The sequence below is a fragment of the Camelus bactrianus genome, chromosome 15, assembly GCF_048773025.1.
Source record: "Camelus bactrianus isolate YW-2024 breed Bactrian camel chromosome 15, ASM4877302v1, whole genome shotgun sequence".
NCBI lineage: Eukaryota > Metazoa > Chordata > Mammalia > Artiodactyla > Camelidae > Camelus > Camelus bactrianus.
In genome coordinates this window covers 54,859,491-54,877,974 of record NC_133553.1, presented here as the reverse complement: position 1 = coordinate 54,877,974, position 18,484 = coordinate 54,859,491, and positions in this window count along the sequence as shown.

Genomic DNA, 18,484 nt, shown 5'->3' with positions numbered 1-18,484 from the left:
GAAGACATTCTGCGTCAGTTGAGTGTGAACTGAGGTACCATTTTCCCTCTCATCCTGGCACTGGCATAGTATTGAATTAGAACCTTTGATTTGATTGATATGTCTCAATAGCAGGACATTGAGACATTTATGTCATAAAACCAAAATGAAATATGTTATATCACTGAACACAGCCCTGCAAGGTACAGTAGTTAAAATCAAATGCAGTTAGCATCAATTTTACAGTTATTTAAAAAGCAGACACACAGGCACACACGTACACACAGGCACACACATGCACACATACACATAAACCTGCCATAGAAAGGGCCCCCCCTTTTTGTTTCAGAGTGACATTTAGTAAAAACATAAAGTTTACCTAAAGAAGCTGAGGTGGCAGCTTTAAATGCAATAAACAGGGACCTACTTACATATGCAAAAGAGGCACTCACAGGTGCAAGAAAGGTAATTGCTGGTGCAAAATATGCCATTACCTGTTTTACATGCACAACTGCCTGATTTGTAAGGGCAACTAGCTGATTTTTGTCTTCCTCTGCATAATTTTTATGCACAAATTAGTTGCATTAGAAAATTTGGCACCAATATCTCTCTGTTCTTGGAACTAAAATATATTATGTATAGAAGACAATAGAAGCTTTACAGTCACTCAGTAAAATGCATGTGTTGCCTTTTTTTATTTGTAAAAACTAAAATATGGAAAAGCTCTTCTGGAATCTTATTTTTCTTCCCCTGATAACAAGTTTGTTTTTTTTTTTTTTTAAGTACAGTGTGTTTCATTAGTGCTTTAAAATCTGCTGAAACCAGGCAGCGACTTGCCTGCCTATTAGTTTAACTGAAGGCCCATCACAGTAGTGCATTATGCATTGTCTTGGGAACAATTAAGACATGCCATCCCCACAAAGCAGTTTTTAAGTGGGCAAAACACATTTAATAGTAGGGTTTGTGGCACCCAGAGTGGAAATACAATGAAAACTACAAGGAATATGTACTCTACCCTAACATGGAACAGATCCCTTATAATTCACATGTACACTCTTGGGGATATGGTACCCCATGTGTACATTCTAACTGTTGCTAATGAAATGTTTATAATCTATGGCAGCCTAAGCAGAAGAGTGTAATCTATGGCCAGTTAAAGGGCACCATTAACAACAGTAATAATGCAAATTTAATATGCACATAATTATTGATCTCTTTAGTAAAAAGGCTTATGAATAATATTCATATTTAGGCTAGGTGCTAAAATATCCTGGGAATCAGGCATCAACAGCTTAGAATTGATAGATTTAGACAGGTCAAGCAATGTCAGTCTAACAGCATCTAATCGATACAGACAAATGTGTCAGAAAGGTGGTTTGAGAAATACCTTTATAATGTGTAAAAAAGACCAGCTTCAGTATTCCCTTTCCTTTCTTAATATGATACACATATGTTTCTAAAGCAAGAGTGTTTTTTATTATTTCTATGCAGCACTCATGGTAGGTCAAATTAAAACACAGTGTATGTCCAGTTCAGCCATCCTGCTTCTAATATCGGATGATCTATAAAAAAAAAACATAGTATCAAAATTGGTGCAAAACCTTTACGTCACCCTTAATTTGTTTCTCAACATTAAAATTTGGGAACTGACTATTTGAGGCCACTGACAGTTTCATTTAATATAATTACCTGATTTCTTAGTTTAGAGGACAAATTTCTTGTGATCCACAGGGTTATCCATACTTTTTGTGACATTTTAGTAATCAGATTTCTTACAGTGGAGCGAGTCTGAAGTTTCTCTAGTTAACTAGACAGGAAGAAGTTTTGTATTAAACCTGAATTTTGACTTTGAAGAGTCATTATTGCAGGGAATCAGAATCAGTATTTGGCCTTAAGAGGCATTTAGATCAGATGGCCTGGTTGTGTTTCTTTCTAAGATCTGTATAATAAATTGTATAAAATGTTATCAATACCTTTCTTGCTGGTAATTTTTATTTTGGTTTTTTTTTTTATAAGAGCAGGCTACAGGTAAAGTCTAGGATACAAATTTAATTTCTATGTGAAATAGTGTAATTAGCTTTATTCTGTTTCATTGTGCCCTCTGAAACCTCTTGAGGGCAGAAATTTTGTCTTGTTTCTTTAATCCCAGTAACTAGTAGAGATACTTAATAATGTTCTTTCAAAGGAACTAACCATGAATGAGTGTGTGGAAAATGATATAAGAAGGAAGGGAAGAAAGAAGAAGGACTTTGTGGAAAGTTTTGGACGATATTTTTTTTTCCATTTTGTGCAAGAATATTTTTCAGTGTGAACAATGATCCAAGTGGAGTATGTTTCTGAAAGTATAAGATATCCAAATGTACTGTAAGATTTCTATTTTGAGAATAATTAGTATTTCAAGTATGAAGAAAAGGTACAATCTCAGCATCTCACTGTCAATTATAAAAGATGCAGTGAACATTTTTACTGATTAACCAGTGTGCACGTCAAAAAAGTTATCAATGGTCCATGGCCAATAAAAGAGTAAGCTATTTCTTGATAATCCAAATTAATTATTCTGACCATTTCCAAGAGATGTTCACAGACCTTTAAGAAGAATTAAATATTATTGAGTTACCCAATTTCAAGCATGTGTGAACAGAAAATATGCCATCAACTTCAATAGTTGATGAAAGATAAAATAAAATGCAACATTATTGGAACTGATATATTTATAGTTTTGCTGAAATATGTATTTACTTTCACATAATTTTATTCTTTTTCAATAAAGGCAACTCTTTGTATGCACAAATAATTATTATTTTATTTTTATGGCACTATATGACACTTTATAAAAAAAATTTGCAACCCAAATAAAATGTTATTTGTGGAGCCATGTGTCTTAATTTATTTGGAACATGTGAATATACTATATATACTTTTTATACAAAATATATATCCGGTATGGAAAATAATAAATCTGTTTCATTATACAAAGAGGCAACTGGAGATGACAGAGGAATAATAATAGCATAGAAGGAAAATGGAAGGGAAGCCCTTTACAAAACAAGAATTGATTCTGAGGGGGATCAATACATGTTTACATACCTTACTTTGGAGAATATAATGGAAGTACTGAAATCTGGAAATCATTCATGGGAAATGAAACTTCAAGAATAAAAGGCACAAAACAGAGACTTAGGCAAAGTGGTGCAAAGCTGTTTTTGAAAATATTGATCATGAGCCAATAAAACTAAGAGAATTGGGTCCAAACATCCACACTCTGTTAGGACACAAGTTGCTTTCTCCTCTGCTGTTCCCTCCTCTCCTCGACTTATCTTCCAGACCCCACTGCCAGTGCAGTTTCAGGCCTCTCTCTTGCTTGTTCTCGGCTTGCTCTGCCTGCATTGCTCATGCCCTGAAGGTTCTAAAATATCATGTCCCACTTATGGCATCTTTGAATAAGGAATTGTTATTAGCAAGGAAAGTTAGCCTAACCAGGGAGCAGTCTCTGAAAGGAGAGAAAGCTGGTTCTTTTTGCAGAGTCATAAGGAAATTCGAAAGGAGAAAAGAAAGACCAGTCCAAAAAAAAGAAAAGAAAAGAAAAGAAAAGAAAAGAAAAGAAAAGAAAAGAAAAGAAAAGAAAAGAAAAGAAAAAAGAGCTCAGAGACCCATGATCTTCAGGTTTATATACAGGCATCTCTCTTCTTGCCTCCATTAATTGGATATATTCTCCTGGGCATGTGATAATTGCTTTTTATCAGAGCTAAAGACTATCATAGAGGTTCTTTTCCAGCTACTAGATGGAGGTAATCTAAAGGAAGTGAAATCCACAAAAGTCTATAATAAATGTTAATATTCAGAGAAAGTAAGAATGAGCTGTTACTATAATAAGCATCAACCTGATGATGCGTTACGTGGTATCTTGTTGTCTAGAAAGGGCAGTTTCGACCACAAAAATTACCCTGGATTCCTTCCTTTTAAGTCTCCTATCACCTTGTACAAATTGCTCCTATGTACTTAATTTTTTTTAACTGAGTTAATGTTCTTCGAAGACTTTAAAAACTCTGCCTTGCTTAGGCTTCTCCTCAAAGTATGCAGTTCGGCATCTCAGTAAATATTTGTTGAGATAAAATAAATGTACTTTATCAATAAACATTCATTGAACATCTATTATAGACAAGTCAGTGTGCGCTAAAGCCTTGGGAAGAGGAGAAGAGCAACATTTAAGGTTTAAAATCTCGGTGAGTTGGAGTTGGCAAGTGTACATTAAAGAAAGAAACAATAGTAGGAGAAGCATCACCCGCTAAATGTCAGAATTGTTAGGAGGTGCAGAAGCTATCAGGGGTTAGTCACTCCTCAGGGCTGGGAAGAGTAGAGAAAGTATGGATCTCTTACATATGTCTGCTGTTGTTCCTGAAGAGGAAAACCTTGACCCCCATGTGCTGCTGTGCAGATCTTTGAATGGGATGCAAAGCCATTGGGCCTGTTTACCTCCTGGCTTTCGTATTTCCAATAGCATTCAAAAACAGATCATGGGGAGTCCTGAGAGCCATGAAGTATCTGAGACTTCCTGTTTTTCTGATTGCAAGATTCAGTAGAGCGTTTTCAATTCTATCACTTCGGCAGTGATCCAGGTTACTTCTCCTCATGCTAACCCTGAAAACCCTGAAGCCGTCTTTCACCCATGCTGTGTTGAAGTGCCCAAAGAGGATGGATTTTTTTTTTTTTTTTAATCACAGCAGGGCCCCCTGCCTGGAGGGAAGAACTTGAAACCAGGAATCCTACTGGGGTGGGGCAGATACTTCTGCCAGAAGTGTGATCAGGCGAGGAGAGGGAGGCCAGCGGAGCAGAGTGTGGAATAGAGCAGCAGGCGGTGCTATCCCAGCAAGTGCTTGAGAGAGTTTCAGCACGACCTAACTGGTCAGAGTTGAAGGCAGAGCTGGGTAACTAACAACTCAATTTTCATAAACTTTTAATTGAGTGCTTAATATTCATTCATTCATTCATTCAATCACCCAATCAATATTTAATGATCCCTCTGGGGATCTAAGAAAGGAACAATATAAAATATATCACGTGCTGCAGAAGAAATTAATAAGTACGATGAGAAGAGAAATACAGGAGTGCAGACTTTTGCCTCAGGGAGGGGGTCAGGGAAGATTCCACAAGGGAAGTAACCTTTGAACTGAATATTAAAAGATGATGGACATTCACTGGATGAGGAGAAAGAACAGTTCAGAGAGCAATGAATAAAAGTCGAATCATTTTGTTTTGCATACTCTATTGAAACAGGGACTTCTCTCTACTGCTTACTAATTGTGTGCTTCAGAAAGGGTTTTTTTTTAAGCAAAACTAAATATGCAAACGTATTTTGAGCCATTTAATGTTCCTAAACCTACCATTATTTGCTAGGTAATATGCTGGAAAAATCAGCCTATAGGGTTTAAGAGAAACTATGGTAAGATACCAAATAAAGGACAGATGTGATTTAAAAAAAAAAGAATTTACCAAAACAGATGTAAATGAGGAGTAAACTGGGCAGTTAAAGCTTATTTTTTTTGGCCCGTGGCCTCAATTTCTAGTCTTTGGGTAGATTATTGTTTTACACAGAGATGGTCTTACAATGGGAACATAATAAACGTGATGAGATAATAGTAATTGGTAACAATAATAAAGATGATGATGACAATGATGATAATATTGTTATTACATATAGTACCATTTTAGAATCTGCTTCTTTCCTGCTTTTTGATTCTTTCCCACTTAAAGAGGATGGCTCAATTCCTAATGGATCAGCTGTCCTTAGATGAGTGAATTGTCAGGGCTTTCTTAGGATCCAAATCCACTCAACTAATCTAAATCCCTTCAGACACAAGTAGCCTTAGGAAAACCTAAAGTTTGAGCTAATTGGGTTGTATTGTATATAAGTAATTCAGATGAGGTATTGAAAACAAGATTTTAGAGTTTACAGAGGATACTAAAACTGGAGGCTGAGCAAATAATGAGGAACAAAACAATCAGACTCAAAAGGATTTGGATTGTATAAGTAATTGGATCAGCAGATGGCAAACGCAGTTCAGTACAGGAAAATGTAAAATAGACTTGAAGAGAAAGAAACAAACTAGAGGATGTGTGCTAAATGGAACAATCATCCAGAACGCTGACCAGGAAATGCAAAGGAGGGGCTATTATAACACATAAATCATGGCAGCTCTTAGCTTACGGCTAATTCTGTTGTTTCAGAATCCTATCAGAAAGAACGTGCTTGCATATTGCCTATGGTGGGCGCTTACTGTACCCTATGGGAACTAGCTTCAAATTTCAGTCATTTCACCACTCGGTTTTGTGGAGGCACCTTTCAAAAATTTTCAAGGTGTTGCTTTTTGAATGCAGATTTTTCTTGGTTTAGGCTTATGCTCATTATTCTATAATTACCCATCTCAGACATTGCTGGAAAGATTCAGAACAATGTTTTCAGGATATTTTACTAATTACCCTATATTTCACTATGTCAGAAAATCCCCAGGAGAATCCACGTGAGGGTATCACAGTCCACATTTGCCCCATTCCCTGAAGGTATAGTATACACTCGGCAGGGGTCGGAGATCAACTGTTTTGTGAGGCAGAGTTAGAGGCAGTGCATTTAAAATTGTGTCTGTTTGTGTGCATAAGAATCACCTGAGCAGCTAGTTTAGAAATGGAAATACCTAGATTGCTTCTCCAAAGGCTAACACAGCCCAGCTGAGAAGGGGTATGACAACTGGCATCTTTTAGAAGTACCCTTGGTACGCTGACGTAGATCATCTTTGGGAGGCATTTTGAAAAACACTGGGTAGCTGGAAATAAAAAAGTAGAAGAAACACCATTCTTAGTCCCTCTTCATTTAACTTGTTGACAGTTACACTGCTCAGATCTCAAGTTCTTTATCTGGAAAAATGAGTATAATATGTGTCCAGCATACCCAGCAGAGGAGCAAATGATATAATGTCTGAAATATGATTGCATACAAATATAAACCTCAGGTAGAACGCTTGCCAAATGTAGTGTGTACTACTGTGATCCCACAATAACGTGCTTTTAAATGGATGATTGAGGGAGCCATCTATACTCAGCCAGAGTTAGATTTTCCTTTTTATCTATTGCTACAGGAATTCTCACCCATAGTTGATCTCTGCAACCAAATAGGTACTGAATGTAGTAGGTGTTTTCCTTTGTGTATTTTTAAAAAGTGCTAGCAGAAGGTCACTAGCTGTGTCCCTGTGGTTTTGTTACTCCCAGGGAGCAACGTTTTGAATAGCAGTCTTCAGTGTTTAGATTCAGTTGCATACCCTGTGGTCACTGATACTCAACTCCAGCTTTTGTTGTTGAGAATGAAAATGACTTCCACTGGCCTGACAAGCACATGGTAATCACCCTTTCATCATCTACAACTGAGGTCTGTCTCTCACCTGCAGAAAGTAAAACTGAAGTCTGTTTACAAACCACACTGAGTTCGCTGCGCAAAGTACCCCATGAAATCAACTGATCTCGATAACATGTAAAAATTTCCATCGTTCTTTACTTACTGAAATTTTGTCTTGTCCAGGAAGTCTCAACGAGAGTTATGTCAGCTGAATTAAACAATGATAAATCCCCAAACAATATGAATCAGCTAAACTGAGGTATCCAAAGACACTGTGCTTTCAGATGAAATTTACCATAAACACACGAAAGAGTGTATGCACAGCTTCCTCAGCTCTGGTCTTGATTCCATAAGCCTCTCTTTGGAACATTCTGTGAACACAGTTACCACGTAATTAGCTGAGCTGTAAGTTAGGTGTTTAAAAATATTTTTTCAGGTGCTTTTTTGTATTCATGATAGATTCTCAACACCCAAAATCAATCTCAATCAAAGCAGCAACTGAGTTTATCATAAATTAACATGAAAAGGTTTTCTACTGAGTAGATGGTTAATTACTATCTAATTTGAATAATTTTGCATATTAATGAGAAATGAATGAAAATCATTTTTAGATTTTTAACTTCAGCTGGGAAACCCATGGAGATAATGGATCCATTTTAAGAGGCATGTGATCTCTATTACTAAAGGAGACACCAATTTCTTTTTTATAAACTTGCTGACTTGTTTTAAGTTGATTAATGGATTAGTGTTTTGCCATTAATAAACTATATCCAAATGAAAGACAACTTCATTATTTGACTCTGTAGCCCTTAGCTGCCTGCCAGGTAAGAAAAATGGAAAATAGATGAAGAGTTTGCTAAGGAAAAATACAACCTTGCACAGTCCTTCAAAAAGTCTAGATGCAGACATTTATATGCTTCTGATTGTAAATGAATTTTTATAACTTGTAATTTTTTTTGCCACATGAAATTCTATGTATATTGTTTACAAGCGATATTTAGATTTAGAATACACATATTGAGCTGAAGTAGAGCTACCTCTTAAAACTATTACTGTATTCTCCAATTTGAAAAAGTGACTGACAATTGCCTCAGGCCTCAGAAATTACAGCCAGCCAGAAGTCGAAAGTCACTTTTATAAAGTATCCTTGAAATCTTTTTTAGCTTTGCAAACAAGAAATAATCTTTCTTATATATTTATACCCGCTCAGGAAAAAATTATTTAAAGAACAAACTATTTACTTCCTTCCAGTTTTCTTTTACTTTTAACTTTTATTTCATACTTAAAACTTTCTATTTGATACATACTTTCAAGCTATCTCTCTTTCCCTCTTTGGGCAGGATCTGATGTTATCCAATAATTCAATGCACTCAGTTAACTCTAGCCTGTACTAATGCAGAGCAGTCATGATGAATGAAACTGGATAAGTATTTCCATACTTTTGAAACTAAAAACTTTATCCAGGATGGGTAGTATTACAAGGTATTATTATTTCTCTACAGTCCACATTCAACTGGAAGGAATTGACTATTCTAGTCGTGTCATTACTACACCAGCCCAACATTGCTTTTGAAAGGCCTCAGATATACAAGACTGTTATTGCAGGTAAGTTACTTGGCCTTGTATTTTATCAAGAAGACTCAGATTGGACTGGAACTTCAATTGGGTACATAGGCCTCAGAGCGTAATTACAGAGTTCAAAAGATATCTTTGGATTATTTAACTCAACGAAAGAAGATAAAGTAGGAAAGAGTTTTCTCTCTGGGAAACAAGAACGAGATGGGCCATCCCTGAAAAAGAAACTGCTTGGATGGATGCTCTGACTCCCAGACTTGTTCTATTCACTATTCACCTCCTTTCATGGTCAGGACCTTCTTGGCCAGAAAGTGAAGAGGATTTTACCAGTTCACGGGTGATAGACTCTAAAAGTGGCATTGACAATACATCTGAAGAAAAGTCTGGAAAAGAGGCAAGCCATTTAAAAAAGAACTAAAAACCTTGATGTTTCCAATTGAGCCATATGCCAGGGTAACTCTCAGGATAAGAAATGAACTATATTTTATATTCACAAAGTAGGATTTTTTCACAAAAATATGAAATCAAGAGTGGCATTAGCATGAGCTGTCCACTCCCCCTCTCCTCCTTCTGGTCTCTTCCAGTCTCTTTTGCCAAAGAACTGAGAATGAATTTTTGAGAGCCAAGGATATGGAAAGGAAGACAAAATAAAGCTGGGAGAATTTTGGCGGAATTACATGCTTAACATACTGCACCATTTCTTTAATATATTTAAATAGTCCTGTGTCATCAGTTGGTGGCTTTCCTTTTCGACAATTTGCGATATATTTTGTTTTTCTTTAATTAAGCTTCACATGCTGGAATTAATTACTGCTGGGTAGTTGAAATCTGGTGGTCTAATTTTCAACTTCAGTCAATAGAGCTCAAAGTCTACATTCACCTCTGAAATTACCAAACTTGCCAAATTATATTTGTTACCTATATTTTCTAGATTACGAATTTAAAGGACAGTTGCTTGGTATGATTATAAAATAACAAGATTAATTTTCATGTGTGACTCATGAGTCCATCTCACTACTTATAGGGAAATTTTATCATATGCAAGATCTCTATCTCATAGGATTGCATGTAAAACATAAAGGGTGCACTTATAACTCTAAAACATTCACAACCAACCCTTTCCCTAGCCATTAAAATAAAGCTATATCAAAATTCTATTTGTCAAAAAGGTAATGTAAAAATAATGTGAAGATAAGAAATTCAGTATGCCAACCTGGAATAATTTTTAAATATCTAGATATCGTTATCCAAAATTAAACGTTCAAGGATTCCAAAAATTTCACTAATAAATTGGTCTAAGGCAGAAAACCAGCCAAAAGTCCATAGTAGGCGTCTAGAATGCCAAGTTTTACATAATAAAACGCACACAGATATATACACATACATAATAAATTGTTCTCACGTGCATGATGAGGCATACAGACAGGTGTTATTACCTTTGTTTTGCAGATGAATATATTAAGGTTCAGCAATATTAATTGAGGTTACCCTGTGAATAACTGGTCTTTAATTTGGATTATCTGAATTCCTAGCCTGAGCTACCTCCATTTGTATCACAAGTGGAAAAGGAAGAAGTGGAGGCAAGAGAGAGGAAGCTAATCAAGTGAAAGAGGGAGAGGGGCTTGTATTAACACGTCTTTCCCTTATCCTCTCTCTACCCATCATTTCTTACATTTCAATCAATTCTCTCCCATGTCGTTGGTATTTTCTTTCTCTAATCTATCTAGGTGACTGGATTATTAATCACATTAAGGCTCAAACGACCCCCAACTTAATTTTAGTGGATAATAACTATATCCCTAACTAGGACCTAAAGATTCGCCAACTAGTTGAATGTGCTCTGGAGATTCTCACGTGAAAATCATCACTGCCTATGCTTGTTTTGCTTTCTCCTCATCTATTTAGGTTTCTAACACAATATTTTACACACATTAGTTCATTTGATCTTTACAGTAGCATTATGAAGCAGGGACTACTGGGATCCTTATTTTACACTGAAGAAACAGAGGCTCAGAGAACTCAAGTGATGGAGCTAGGATTTGAACTTGCATGGGTTCAGCTTCAAAGCCAGAGGGTCACTCCTCACTTTGGCAAAAGGTTCTATCCTTCCCAGGTTCAATAAAACACATGATCTAAGCTTCCCCAGATATGAACTGTGCCACCTTGGGCAAGATATTTAATTAGCTGAGTGTCACTTTTCTCTTTATTTGTCAGATAAGAATAGTGAGCGCAAAGAGTTGTTTGTTTTTTTTTTAAATTTTTGTCCATTAAACAATATCATAAATACAAAAGTTTTTGGTATAATGCTTTGTTATTATTATCAGCATCGGTCTAAGGAGGGTGGATTGATAGAGTGAATATTCAGAATTTACAGGCAACATGGAGTTACAGTCAGGTGCTTACAAGACTATGGCTCTTTGAGGGATGGTCTCAAGATTGAAATCTTGCTGTGGAGGTATTCCCCCATCTCAGGGAAGGGGGTCTTACTGGTTGTTTGAGTCATCAGTGCTGCTCTATAACTTCCAGTGACAAATAGAGCTTATCATAGATAACTGTATGATAAACCTTCAGAAACTGGCATTTATCTTTGTTCAGCAGAATGTTTGGTCATCGTTGTCCCATTTTTCTATCTTGGAAAGAAAGTGACGTTAGGTACAGTGAAAATCTTTTCAGCTGCATTCTTTTTTTTCATATTTCTTTTAACCGTCCTATTAAGCACCTATGTATATATTTTGTATTTCTTTAGTCCATTCACTGGATTTCTTTAAATAGATAATGATAGTGTATGTTGATGAAACTTGTCACCTTAAAGCAAAAACCCTTTAGGTAATACTGGGCCTCATCTTCAGAAACAAAATAATAGAACTATTACTTCAGATTTGTTAGGTTATAAACGTGTTCATATTCCAAAGTGTTTTTAGATTTGTATAGAATCATGTGTGGTGAGTTACTGTAAAGCTTGATGATAATCAGAATTCATGTCAATGTATTTTGCTTAGTTATTAATAATATCATTTTCAGTTGGAACATGTAATTGGCATTTGGGGTTTTGAGCTGACTATTCTTGTTTAGAGATAAAACTTTAAGTAACTATGATTTTATTTTGCTATTTCCAATTTTGCCTTTTTAATCTAAATACATATTATGTACAGTTCATTTTATACGGCAGTGATTTGTCAGTGAAACATAAATACTTCTGTAAACTTGTACCTTGTATGTGTGAAGATCCTGAAATCAAAATAATCAACAGTAAACACCACAACTACAGCTGCAGTTTTAAATATTTTATAATCCAATCAAATTGTTTGAGTAGTAATGCATTTAAATGTTGTTATGGAATCCCCTCCAGACTTTTTAAAATGGTTACTCTGTTCTTGAGTTTGCTATTTATGAAATTCATAAGGGATGACATTTTTTAATAATAGAGCATCTGACAGAGAGCAGTGTTTCTTTTCATGACTCAATATAATCTATAATTTTCTGGCTTAACTTTCAGAGGGATACAGCTACAAATTACACTTTTATTAATGACTATATATATATATATACATCTGTTGTTGCAGCTGTAATTAAAATGACCTTAACTGAGAAGTTTTACCTGAGTCATTTAGCATCTTTTCAGATATTTGGATGAAGAAGTTTTACCTAAGAAGAGAAGGTACCAGGCTGAAACCAATTGTGAAAAATACATTTATAAAAGACCCAAAGCAGAGGTCATCTATAATTAAGCTTAATGAGATACTTTAGGCCAGGTCTAGGTCCTAATATATTTTAAATTATTTAAAAATCATATAGGTTAGAAAAAAGAATTGGGATAGAGTTCTGTTGTTACTACTATTTATTTATAGAGTTTATAATATATTATCTATTTATAGAGTTAACATTAACTGAAGTCTTACTATGTGCTATGTCCTGAGATAAAGAAATTTATACTACTTATGTTGAGATTTTATGAGATTATTTCCATGTTTTCAGGTGAAAAAATCTAAGCCAAACAGAGGTTAAGTACCGCAAATAGTAAATGTTAGGATTTGAGCTGTCTGACCCCAGAGCCTCACATTTAATACATAAGTATTTAACCAGCACACAAGTATTTAATTGTTTGCACATATTTAATGCAACTAAAGGTCAGAGGATGTTCAGTTTTAGAAGAAAATACTCTCTAATTTAAAAAACACTAACATTCAATACAATGCATATTTTTTAAAAGTTGGAATTTTTTCTCTTTAATGTATTAAATTGATCTAACCTACTTAATTAAACAATTTTGTGTTTGACTTAAGAAAAAGAAATTAACATTAATTATTTTTGTTGGCATTTATATAGGTAAGCTAATAACTTTTTTGTGGTTACATTTTAGCATGACTCATTCAACTATTGCCTTATTACATACTCACATATAAATATTATTGGGCACTACTAAAAGCCTTTTTCATCTTTAAATTGAAATATGATGTAGAAACAATATTTTAAGAAAAAATGTGTAAGAAGAAAAAATAACAAAGATGTGCATACCTGGGTCTTGTTAAAGGCAAGATTACATACCATTATACTTTATACTTTTAAGGTTTGGTGTGAAAAAAAATTCCCTTTGGGAGCCTAACATTGAATATGTCTCTCTGAAGTATCACAGAATTTAAAAAGTAAGTCTTATCCTAACATTTCAATATAAGAATAAACTTATACCAAACAGACAAGAACACTGGATGACATAGTAAAGTTTCAGTTCATTTCAAGTTTCAGAAATATTTGCGTGCAATATAGTTTGATTAAAGGGGATAGCAACCTTTAAAGTCAGGGAGATCTCTAGTTATTTCACCAAACTGCTCTCCTTTTCAACTTGATTTCCTTGTAATTTGGTGGGCAGATAAATTTTCACTGAAAACAGAGAAAAAGAGATACAGCTATGCTGGCTTAGTTCTATCAAATAAAATAATTTGCTGATATAATCTTTGGACACTGCAATATTTGGAAAACGACCTTTTTAGTGTGTAATATGTGGTCGGCAATGAGTTAATCACTTCTATAGACACATAATTTAACCATCACATAATCTCTACAAAATATCTATTTTCAACCAGTTGAGTGTTTAAAGCTCACTAGGCATAATGATTTACCTATTTCCAGTCACATAACTGGAAATAAGTGAAAGCGCCAAAATTGAACCTTAGGTCTCCTCACCCAAATCCTGTGTATCCAGGCCACTTTATGATGATCTTAGAATATTCCCAAGGGTCAGTCCCCGATCTAAGTGATGTGTGTGAATGAATTATTTCTCATGATTTTTTCAGTAAGCCAGAAGTTACTTGGCTGACATAAAATATTACTGTAACAAAAGCTGCTGCTCTTCACTCAAATTACTAATATCCAACTGAACCATAAGGAAGCCTTCATACAAACTGTCTTGGTGTACATCAAATGTGACCTCAGCTCCTCTCTGAATTCCTCTCTGGTTCTACACTGGACTTTGCCCCTGCTTTTCTCTCCCACATCTGGGCTTCTCCCATTCTGGTTCATTGCTCTCTGCCTCCAAACTTTAGTCTTCCCTATTGAAAAAAGTATTCCTCATGGGAATTGTCCTTGCCACCCCTCTGATGGACTCCAACCTGTTCTCCAAGCAGTAATTGAGACTTCTAATGCAGATGTTTCCCTGCAACACCCTGGGCTCCACGTTGGCCATGTCTTTTTACTCAAATATGATCCTAGATGTCTGACTTCTCTAGATAAGTTACATGTTTTGTTCCCCTATAGACCTATACCAAAATTGCAGGGTTTTTTTTTAATTCAAAAGTTGACTAGCTCTTTTGCTAGCCTCATCCTTAATTCTTTTCTATAAAACTGGCAAATTAGAACCTGACTAAAATTTTGATTGAAACTATTTGATGTATACTTAAGTCAATTAATAGTAAACATTAGTAAAACCTGCATAGTCTTCTCTTCATTTTGTAATTTAAACCCAGGCCTTTTTGTAGGGTCTGGTAAAAGTCCTTGCCTTAGTTTGTTCATATATTTAGTGAATGTTTACCAAGGGCCTATTATGTGTCAAACACTCTTCAAGGAGAGTAGGTGTATGTCGTATAAACCACTGCACCTCCAGTGAGTAGTACTACATCTTACACCTGAAAAGACTTGCTGTGTGGCTAGGTCCTAAGAAGTACAATAGTAACATCCCCTGATGCTCCCCACAGTAATCAGATTTCGGTCTGATTCGGTTTTCAGATTTAAGTCCAGTTTGCCCAGAATTAAATGTTCACAGAATCCTGAATGATATCTATAAGGCTTTTAATATGCCAGGATTAATTGTGACTCTCTAATAAAGAGTAAAAAGTTTAGTGTTTCCCATCTATATTTGACCATGGAACTCTTTGATTACTCTTTTTCTCAGAACATCTCTAAGGACAAAAGTTCAGGGAAACTTGGGAACTCTGCTTGGGGAACTCTGAAACAGGGCCACAAGAAGTATATTGTATAGGGTCTAGAGTCTCTCTAGGACTCCTAATCCAAGCTATGTTGCTAGCACCATGACATATATATGGGCATAAATTAACTGTTGTGAATTAAGGACCTGTCATTATTTTTATATTTCACTGATGAGGAAATGGAGATGTAGAAAATTCAAGGAGATTTCCCAAGGTTTCTCTGTTGGGAAATGTTACAAAACAAACCAACCAAAAATAAGTATAAAAAACCCCAGGTCTGTTGGACCCAGTCGGATTGTTATTCTCACATACTGTCCATTTCTCATTGGCTCTCACTGAACATTCAGGGCAGAGATATAGTGCTAGTCTGCACCCTCCCTGGTCCTGGACCATGACTGATAGACTTGAAACCAAACCTGAGTTTGAATCTCAATACTGAATTAACCATTGAGGTATAAGAGAATGACATCCACTGGGGAACTTCCCAATGTGTTTCATTTACAGTCCTCCATCCTTGTCCATAGGGAAGGACTGGCTTTAGAACCCACCGAGAATTTAACCACCTCCACCACCATAGCCACTGGCATTTATTATGTGTTGGGTTTGGTAACAAACATTTAAAATCATATATGCTTTACCTCATTTAATCTCTCCCCCCAATCCTGTAAGTTTGGTAACATTATAAAGAAACAGATTCAGAGAAATTACACAGATTATCAAAAATCAAATAACCAGTAAATGGAGAAGCCAGGGATCAAACCTAGAGCTGACCGACCATAAAGCCCATGGGCTTTTCACTAACCACTTTGTCTCCAAAATCTACAGAGATAATCCCTATATAAATTTGTCTTGGCGGCATACATGGATGGAGGTACGAAAGTGCCATAAATTTCCTGTATCTCCAAATGAACCTATTTCTGAAGCTGAGCATTGTGCTTTATTGTCATAATCCAGAAGAGAAGAGAACAGGGGTGTCAGCACCCTAGCGATTCTGATAAAATGCACCTTAACTCTGTCAAACTCCAGAGCAGACCTTCCTGTGTGCTGAAAATCAGCATGGAGAAAGGGATTTATCTGGAGCTATTACAGCCCTGGCATGTAGGTAACCCTGTCGGGATATCTAGGTCCATGTTTTGTACAAAAGAGACCTATAATGGAACCCCTGTGGAACTGTTTTCTTCTAAATTCATCCAGAGTCTTAAGTATTATGGGCTTGTTTACTCATCCGGCTAATTACAAATGATTTAACACTATAATCTGGAGTAAAACTTTTTAATTTTTTGTCAATTGACTCTGTGGATGAAACATTTTCCTTCCCATTTCTCAAAGACTTGTTATTATGGTTTATAGGGTCAACGGTTTTTACATTTCATAAAATTTCTAAGAAGATCTGAACACAGATGACAGCAAGCAAAGGATAGAGGTTCTAATGAAACTATTCAGGAGGTCAATAATTTAACGCTTTCGGAAAGTATGTAATATCAATTCTCACACAGATCTCTAAGATAGATTTCTTCATTAAAAATCTATTAAGAGTTAGAAGGAATTTATTAAACAAATTATTAATATTTCAGGGCACTGCTAAATAGCAAATTAAAACAAAGCTAAAATAGCACAGAAAAAATGTATTTCATGATTAAAAATGGACTTCCACTTGACAGTGAGTTTTACCAAAGGCTAATTATTTCTATAATATTTCAGTTTGGAATCTAAATTTTTTTTTTGCATCATGAATTAACTAGTCTGTTTTTTTAATTAAGCACTGTTTTGGGATATATGTTTCTCTCTTTAAGAAGGAAAAACACATATACACTCATACTATTTCTATTGGCTTTTTTTTTTACAAATGCAAATCACCACAAATTATAGTAAAAGGGTGCATAGTTTTCTTCCTCTTGACCATCATGTATAACCTCTGATGACTGTTAGTTTACACTCAGTATTTCAGTTTATAATAGGTGTGCATTCTATATTTGCAAATTAAAAAATGTTTCCTAAAATGTTGAACACATTACAGTTTTAAGGTTCACGAGATGTTTGCTTTATACTAAATCAAATGAATTTAAGCAACAAACTCCATGAAGCACGGTTTTATTAAAAACTACTTTGAAAGATGACACTTTAAATCTGGTCAAATATTTGGTTCAATTAATTAAAACCCTGTTAAGTGCAGTTTGACAACACTTGGTTGAATTGGTAACAATATGGTAGTGTAAAGGCTTCTAAAGGGTTTATTAAGAGCCAGTCATTTGAATTCAAACATTTTTGAAGCATTACTTATATATGCAGAAACAAGGGAACTCATTTTGTTTTTAATGCTTTCATCCATCTATCCACATATGCATGCATGCATGCGTGTATGCATCCATCAAATTTCTTGATTATATTTTATACTAAAACACTGCAAGTTTCTTACAGAGACATTAAGATGAAATTGTGACTATTCTCAAAATAGATTAGTTGAGGATAGGCAAAGTCACAGCTGCTGAGTTTTTAACTTTCTCTGTCATGTAATTATAATACACTGTAGAAAACAATGTGTGGCAAAAGTTGTGTCAATTTTAAGAGGCTCTAGAAGGATGGGAAGGATAGAGGTATGCAGAGATAGAGTCAATGGGGACCATATTCTAGGATGGAGGACATAGGATATTATCCATGAGGACAACCATCGAAGTAGGATTCTGGATACAGGTTGTGAACTGAAGAGTCAAACAGCTAGATTTGGCAGGAGTTTAGGATATCTGAAGTGGTCATAGTTGCTTCATTTAGAAATGTGAGTTGTTTATTTGAGGACAGGGGAGATTATAACAAAAAGCTTTTGATAACAATTAGCCTGGTACAGAGCAGAGGCTGATTGGAGTTGATAGAAGACTATTACGACAGTCAGTGGAGATGTTCCAACATAGGCTCATGACAGCTTGTAGGAATGTTAAGGGAGAATGAAGAATCAAATGGGGAGAGGGCTAGATTTTAAAGTCCTATCCAGCCATGACTTAGAGAAGTAGGATAGAAAACTGGGCTCTGGATCCCACTCTCTAATGTGCATGCTGGTTCCAGCACTCCTGATTATGACTTTAGGAGATTACTTAGTTCTGCAAGTCTTCCAAGATTTGCTTAGCTGTAAAAT